Source organism: Colobus angolensis, unplaced genomic scaffold (genome assembly GCF_000951035.1).
Source record: "Colobus angolensis palliatus isolate OR3802 unplaced genomic scaffold, Cang.pa_1.0 Scaffold327, whole genome shotgun sequence".
Classification (NCBI taxonomy): domain Eukaryota; kingdom Metazoa; phylum Chordata; class Mammalia; order Primates; family Cercopithecidae; genus Colobus; species Colobus angolensis.
Genome location: NW_012116566.1, coordinates 237574 through 246111, shown reverse-complemented (window position 1 = coordinate 246111; position 8538 = coordinate 237574). Strand labels below are relative to the sequence as shown.

The 8538-nt window shown below is 43.9% G+C and overlaps 1 pseudogene; it reads left to right on the top strand.

Annotated features, from left to right (window-relative positions):
* Window positions 1–5254: 5254 nt before the first annotated feature.
* On the top strand, window positions 5255–6952 carry LOC105518692 (annotated as a pseudogene).
* The last annotated feature ends 1586 nt before the right edge of the window (window positions 6953–8538 follow it).

The following is an 8538-nucleotide window of genomic DNA, read 5'->3' as shown; positions in this document are numbered from 1 at the left end:
CAAATGTCTTTTACACTAGATAGAAATTGGAACGAACTAGTCTTACAATAGAGTATATTTTTACTAACTCCCATCTAGATGGCATCTAAGGATATAGTAGCAAATAATCTTAAATGTCTGCTACTCTGTGTTCTAAAGTTTATAAAACCAATGTTTTGAGATTTGGCAACTGACTGAAATTTAGGGTGTAATGAGGCCCTTTATTTCTAGATAAATTTAGGTTGATTTCATCCAAGCCCAGTAGACTGGAGTATCAGTCAAGATTCTTCCAGAGAAACAGAATCAGTGATTGTGGGGTCTGGCAAGTCTGACATCCCTAGAGCAGGCTGTCAGGAAAAGCCATCTGGAATCTGTCAGGCCAGACCTGATGCTGCTGTCTACAGGCAGAATTTTTCTTCCTCTGGGAAACCTCAGTTTTTCTCTGAAGGCCTTCATCAGATTGGATGAGGCTCAACCAGATTATTGAAGATAATCTCCTTTCTTTAACATCAACTGACTAGATGCTAACCACATCCACAAAATGCCTTGGCAGCAACACCTAGGCTAGTGTTTGATCAAGTACTGGATACTGTAGCCTTGCCATGTTGACCCAGAAAACTAACCATTACCACTGGTGGTGAAAACCCCCCTTCGGTTTGAACAGAATTATCTGGAAGTGTTGCTCAGTGTATCCACTGTAAATGCATCAGTCCTGAAGGCCTGGACTGCATGGTCTGGCCTCCAACTCCTAAATGGAGTCCTTCTTATGGAGTGAGAGAAAGCCCAGGTCAGGCAGTCCTTGTTCTCTTCATTCTGAATACTTTGACAGGGGCATGAGCTTAGGGTGCTAGACTCTAGGGCAGAACTTCCCTATTTTTCATGAAGGCTGCACAGAATGAATATCTGCATCAATCAACCACTTCATTCTTTGCCTTTGCTCTTGAGAATGTCATGTGGGGAATGGCCTTCGAGAGTTTGCAGTCTGTGTTCAGTTCTAAAGAATGCTTATTTTAAAAATATATCAAAATGAATACAATTTCTATAAGTATGGATTCTTTACTTACAGGTATGTTTCCTTACAGAACAAAGAGAATGTGAAAAAAGAATATGGTCATAAAACTGTAAAATGTGCATTTGGCCAACCAATATTTATTTTATTTATTATTAATTATTTTAGAGAGGGGAGTCTCACACTGTCACCTAGGCTGGAGTGCAGTGGCATGATGATAACTCACTGCAAACTCCTGGGCTAAAGTGATCCTCTTGCCTTAGCCTCCCAAGTAGCTAGGACTGCAGGTGTGTGCCACTACTCCTAGCTAATTTGTTGTTATTGTTTTGTAGAGATGGGGGTCTCACTATGTTTCCTAAGCTGGTTTTGAACTCTTGGCCTCAAGCGATCCTCCCACCCTGGCTTCCCAAAGTGCTGGAATCACAGGCATGAGCCACCGTGTCTGGCCCCGATATTTATTTTATAGAAAGTTCCCTTGTTGCTTCATATTTTTTTATAGCTGGAATAATAAATATGACTCAATGTAACTTCTTTAGTTTGTTTAGTTATTTTATAAGTATACATTAGAATGTACAAAATGAATGCATGAGAATGAGTATAATACACAGTCAATATGGAAGAAAATAAATTTGAATTTAAGCTTAGATACTATTCCTTGGTCACTTTTGACTCAGCAAAAGTGAAGTATGAAGGAAAAACATTTTTATTTAATGTATTCGTTAAATATAGTTGGGGTTACAGAAATTCTTCTTCTTCCACCAAAAGCCACTTTGAACCTGTCTTCTGGTATGTAAGCTCCATTTTATCAAATGTAACTTTAAAATACAAGTTCTGTTGTTATGAATACATTCAGCATCCATGAAGATGCTTTGTTATTCCCTATGACAGATATTCCTTGTAAAACCCTTGGCTTATTTTTATGTCTCCAAACTCTATCCTTGTACATGAAGAGGAAAGGGAAAAGGAAAGTTGAAATAGTTTGATCTTTATTTTCACAATAAAATTATCTTGGGTTCTAAGAAGCACAAAGCAACTTTGCAATATTATTGCCTGAATAAAAAGCAACATTGTCCATATTTTGTGCAAATGGGAAGTGAGTCCAGGCATTCACAGTGCATATCCAGTGAGTTGACCAGAGCAGGACCCAAAAGGAATTTGCCTGGGAGCAGTGACGGCGTCATGCTGGCCGACCACGGCAACCTTTAAACCTGTGGTGGTAAAACTCAGGGTTTGGGATCTGCTCCATGGAAAGGAAAATTTTAAACTAGCCTCTTTCATCTTGATTGAGGGTGGAAACATAAACGGGAGTGTTTTTGCTTGAACCTCTTGAAACCAGTTTCTTGGAAAGTAATACTTAAGTGTTTTCTTAAAACTTCATTTGCAATTGAAAATGCAAACTGTAGGGCTCATTAGTTTGTCCATGGGTGGTCTTCAGAGGCTGGACCAAGGCTGGGTGTTTGGGTGTTGGCCTGTGTGAGCTGACTGAGGTATGGGAAGGCCTAGACACATTGTTTTTGGGGAAACTTAAAAATAAATGAGTCCCATGATTTGTCTGCTTTCACCTCCCTTCAGCCCTAGAACATCTGGCTCTGGTGTTAGTCTGTTTTGCATTGTTATACAGGAATATCTGAGGCTGGGTAATTGATAAAGAAAAGAGTTTTATTTTGGTTCACGGTTCACAGGCTTTATAAGAAGCCTAATGCTTCTGGCGAGGGCCTTAGGAAGCTTACAATCATGGTAGAAGGTGGAGGGGGAGCAGGCGTGTCACACGATGAGAGAGCAAGAGAGATGCCAGGCTCTTTTAAACAACCAGCTCTTGCATGAACTAACAGAGTGAGAAATTACTTATTACCATGGGGAGGGCACCAAGCCATTTATGAGAGATGCACTCCCATGACCCAAACACCTCCCACCAGGCTCCATCTCCAACTCTGGGACTCACATTTCAATATGAGATTTGGAGGGGACAAACATTCAAATCCTGTTAGCTACACAGTGTCCCAGTGAGGCCACATTGGACAGATTCACAAGCTGGAGAAGCCCCTGCTCAGCAAGGATGGGCTCACCGTCACCTCTGAACACTACACAATTAGCATTTTGCTGACATGCCCAGCCAATGTGAGCAGCTCTTTATTTATGGGTGAAAAACTGCCAATCACTGGGGATTAGGTGGAGAAGTCTCATTTCTATTGTCATCCTCATTTCTTCTTCTTCTTCTTTTTTTTTTTTTTTTTTTTGAGGCAGAGTCTCAGTCTGTCTCCCAGGCTGGAGTGCAGTGGAATGATCTCGGCTCACTGCAACTTCCGCCTCCCAAGTTAAAACAATTCTCTTGCCTCAGCCTCCCGAGTAGCTGGGGTTACAGGCATGCACCACCAAACCTGGTTAATTTTTGTATTTTAGTAGAGACAGTTTCACCATGTTGCCCAGGCTGGTCTGGAACTCCTGATCTCGTGAGCCACCTGCCTCGGCCTCCCAAAGTGCTGGGATTATAAGCATGAACCACTGTGCCCAGCCCTCATTTCTATTATCAAACTGGAATCAACCTTTTTGATTATGAAAGATTCATTTTACATTGTGATTTAGAACACAACTGCAGTCATGTGTGTGCAAACATGCTTGTACATGTAAAGTTTCACAGACCAGTTCTCTCCTGTTTACCTGTGATTTGCTCTGGTATTTCTCATCCTATCCTATTCAATCCATCCCATCCTACCCTATCCTATGCATCTTCTCCTATCCAATCCATTTTCTCCTTCTCTCCTCTCCTCTTCTTCCTTCCCTTCTCTCCCCTCCCCTCCTCATTCTATCCTATCCCATCTTATTCATCCCATCCCATCCCACCCTATCCTATTCTATCTGTATCCAAAGTGCTAGTCATGACTCACTACATTTATATTACAACACTATAATATCTGATGGATCTACTTCCAGAAAATAAAACCAGCAATGGTGCAGCTTCATGAGCACTGGCAGAAAAAGACAGTCTTTGTATGAAACAATCTGCCGCCTGCAGATATACTGATTACTGACAATCTGCTCAGCCCTTTTCCTACCAAGTGAGAAGGATAAAGAGAAGAGGTAAAGTACACTCCTTCTGTATGATACATATATACACAGGTGTGTGTTTGTGTATGTGTGTGTATACTTACCATGAATAGTCCCCAAACTTGACTTTCCTTTCCCTGAGGTGGGATAGGAAAGAAGAAATCAATATCAGTTGAATTTGCACGGTACCTGGATTGGTGCTGGGGATAGACTCTTTTTTCAATTCTCACATTTCATCAAAGCTGGTAGTAAACAAAAGCTACTATCAGAGAAGACCTTGAGTAAACTAATTGGTGATCTGAATTAATGTCTTGATATAGCATTAATTTTCTTTCCCTGTCAAATCTGGGAGACATTCTAAAAGCCCTTAGAATGGAAATTAATTGCCTAGCTTTTCCTGTGATGTTAATAGTACTCCCTTGGGCCTTCAAAAGCAATTTTCAAAGGAGAATGGTATTTGTTGCGTAGTTCTGTTTATTTTTGTTTTTCCAGAGTTTGGACTTCTTTATTAAAGGCTGTCAACCTAAGGCTTTGACCACAAAGATTTAGCACCATGTTTTTAAGAAAAAGAAAATCAAAATTGGGGTTAATGAAAGTTAAAAATCTTTGAGACTCCTTGTAGGTCTCTTGTACAGACACTTGTTTTGCAACTGTCTCTTGCCTGGGTGCGCCAGGTCTTTGCGGACCAGCTCGACCAGAGGAAAAACAAAATAAACATTACCAATGGTGGCTGTCATAACCGGCAACCTTTTTTTTTTTTCCTACCAGACAAACCTCTTTTTTTTCCTCCATTAAAATTTTGTCTGTGTTTGACATTTGAATCACCCTAGAATGTGGAATATTGTTTTTGCTGAAGCTGCTGGATAAGTGTCTCCTACCTACCTTGTCTGGAAAAAGCCCCAGACATCCCCTTCTCATGTACCCTTGGCCTGGGGGCACTGCCCTTCCTGGCCTCCCTGGCTCAGGCATTGGAGCCCACACAGTCACCAGCATGAAATTCAATCCCTATTCTTCCGCACCTGAATAGATAGGAGTTCAGCACATGCTCCAAATAACCCTGGGACCCAGGCTAGGTGAACTGTTAACCTGCAATGGGCCTGCCTAGCCTTCAAAGGTCAGATGACATGAAATGCTCCTCAGTGTTTTAAGATATTAGTCACACAGTAAACAAAAATACAGAGATTCTTGGAGGAGGCAGTGGCTGAAATATTAGAAGCAGACATGTCAGAACAGGAATATCCTGTCATCCTTGCTTTGCCTCATAAACAGGCGGGTACAGAGGCTGGGACATAATTCCTAGGCTGTTCCTATGACTTTATATCTCAAAATACTCAACATCGATTTCTGGGTTTCCCAAAAGTTGGCTCCAACACTTATCTCCTCTTTTCTGTAGATCCAGTCTTTTCAAATACTGGCTCTTTGTACCATGCAAGCATGTTAAAAACCTCTCCCATTTTGGAGGAAGGCCAGGGAGGGGTGGCGTGGGCTAGTAGGGTGTCCAGGATGGTGCCCGGGAGAATCTCTGTGGGAGATATTTGACTGTTACTTCATATTAACTTGAGTGGAAACCAAAAGGGCCCTCTCCTTTTCTCCCCTCTCCTCAGGCCTTTCCAGCAGGCGCGATGGCGGAAGCCCCGTGACGGTGGCCATGGCGGCGGCGGAAGTCTCCTTGGGTCCGGCGGCTTTGTCTCTGGGCTGGGCCTTCTCGAGCTACTGGCCCTTTTAGCCCCAGTTGTGGGGTCTCAGCCTGGGCTGGCGACTGACGGGCTTCTCTGGCAGGAAAGGCTGAGGCTGCAAGGTCTCGCAGGAGGCACTGCCCAAACTCCTGGCCAGAGTGACAGGGCCCACACCCAGCTGGGCCAAGGCTGCCCAGGAAGCACCCCTGCCAGAGGGGGCGGACCCTGGCCCAGCCCTTCCAGTCCTGGACATTGGGATAGCCTCTTGCGTCATCTTGCTGAGGCATGGGGGCCTGTCACTGGTGCAGACCATGGACTTCTTTTACCCCTTGGTGGAGGATCCCTATACGATGGGGTGCATAGCTTGTGCCAGCGTGCTGAGTGACCTGTAGGCCATGGGCATTACTGAGTGTGACAACATGTTGACGTTACTCAGCCTTAGCCAGAGTGTGAGTGAGGAGGAACACGAACAGATAATGCCACTCATGATCAAAGGCTTTCGGGACGCTACGGAGGAGGGCGGAACTGCAGTGACAGGTAGACAAATGGTGGTCAGCTCTTGGCTTATCATCTGTGGAGTTGCCACTATGGTATTTCGGCCAAGTGCATTTATAATGCCTAATAATGCTGCTGTTGGGGATGTGCTGGTATTAACCAAACCCTTAGGAACCCAAGTTGCTGTCAATGCCCACCAATAGATGGATAATACTGAAAGATGGAATCAGGTGTGATCCTCAGAGAAGAAGTGAAGCTGGCCTATCAGGAAGCCACGCTCAGTATGGCTACCATTAACTGAACTGCTGCTGGATTAATGCACAGATTTAATGCCCATGTGGCCACAGATATCACAAGCTTTGGCATTCTAGGACACTCTCAGAACCTCGTGAAGCAACAAAGAAATGAGGTGTCTTTTGTCATTTGTAATCTGCCAGTCATTGCCAAGATGGCTGCCATCAGCAAGGCCAGTGGGCAGTTTGGGCTTCTTCAAGTAACCTCAGCTGAAACCTCAGGAGGATTACTGATTTGTCTTCCAAGAGAACAGGTGGCTCACTTTTGTTCTGAAATCAGATCTTCCAAGTACAGAGAGGGTCACCAAGCATGGATTGTTGGCATTGTGGAAAAGGGAAACCAGACAGCCTGGATCATTGAAAAGCCTTGAGTTATTGAGGTCCTACCTCGCGGGGCCACTGCTGCTGTTCCTGCTCCTGCACATTCCAAGGCATCCTCAGAGCCTAGCTCATGAAATGAAATGGCACAAGTTGTTTAGAGCTTAGGGCCTTTGTAAACAATCACGGACAATTCTCAGGAGCTGATTTAAGAAATTCCCAAAGAAGGCTACCTGCATAGTGGTTGCAGCTGCCCTTTGTAGGTGATCTGAATTAGCCCATCAAAAGCTGCCTGTGTGTGCATTCCAAGGCCAGAAGTATTATTTTGAACTTTGTGGGGATATTTGTTCATCTCCTGGGTAGAAGAGGAGCAGAAAAACTTGTTTTCTCTTTCCAAAGTAAGATGAGGCTATTCCAGTTTGAGGGATGTTTTTTTGCATTGAGTTGATTAATTTCTGCACAGGGAGTGAGATTATTTATTAAAATTGCATACACACACAAAAGTAAATTGCACAGTGAAAAAAATTTAGATCTGAAGCAAATGAGTTTGGACCAATACCACTGATAAATCTAAGTTGTTATGGGAGATCTTATAATGCAATGTCAAATTCTTTATTAGATTTTTCTGAAGTACTGGCTCTTTCCTGCTCTGGACAAGAATTGAGCAGCTTGTTTAAAGACTGGGAAAGGAGGACCTGCAATCATCTGACTTGGTCTCTGTTAATGACATCTCTCCCTCTAAACCCCATTAAGGACTGGAAGAGGCAGAAAGAGCCCTAGAGCCCAGGTCTTGGTGGTCATTAAGATGTTAAATCTTGTGCTGAAAATTTCTGGTGATTTAATCAATAAAGAGTAATTTCTAGCTAAAAAACCAAAATTTCTTCCATTTTAGAACACAAAACCCTCCTCTGACTAACCTCCTTTTCCTCCCAACAGTTGCTTCTCTTTCTTTTTCTAGATCTGTATGTCTCAGCCTTTGGTGTACATCAGAATCAGCTACAGAGCCTCATCCTCAGAGTTTCTGATTTGGTAGGTTGGGGTCGGATCCAAGAATGTGCATTTTTTTTGTTTTTTTGTTTTTGAAATGGAGTCTGCTCTGTGGCCCAGGCTGGAGTGCAGTGGCACAATCTCGGTTCATCGCAAGCTCTGCCTCCCGGTCCTTGCCATTCTCCTGCCTCAGCCTCCCGAGTAGCTGGGACTACAGGTGCCCACCACCACGCCTGGTTAATTTTTTTGCATTTTTAGTAGAGACAAGGTTTCACCATGTTAGCCAGGATGGTCTCGATCTCCTGACCTTGTGATCCGTCCGCCTCGGCCTCCCAAAGTGCTGGGACTACAGGCGTGAGCCACCGCGCCCGGCCAAGAACGTGCATTTCTAACAAGTTTCTAGGTGATGCTGATGGTTGGGAACCCACTTTGAGAACCACCACTCTAAAGAGCACCCTCTGCATTCATTGGCTTTGCTTGCTCTTTTTCTGTTCACTACCTGACCTGCTGTCACCTGTCTGCTGCCCCACACCACTGACCTCCAAAAGTCAAATCCTGTGGAGCTTTGCATCCCGTCTTACTTGAGCCCTCTGTGACATTTGTTCCCTGGCCACATTGCTCTTTCTTTCTTTGGCTTCCCTGACATCACTCCTTCCCAATTGTCTCCTTCCTTTCTGGCTGCTCTTTTTGAGTTGCCTTTTCAGGAACCTCTTCTCCTGCCCATGGTGTGTTTCAG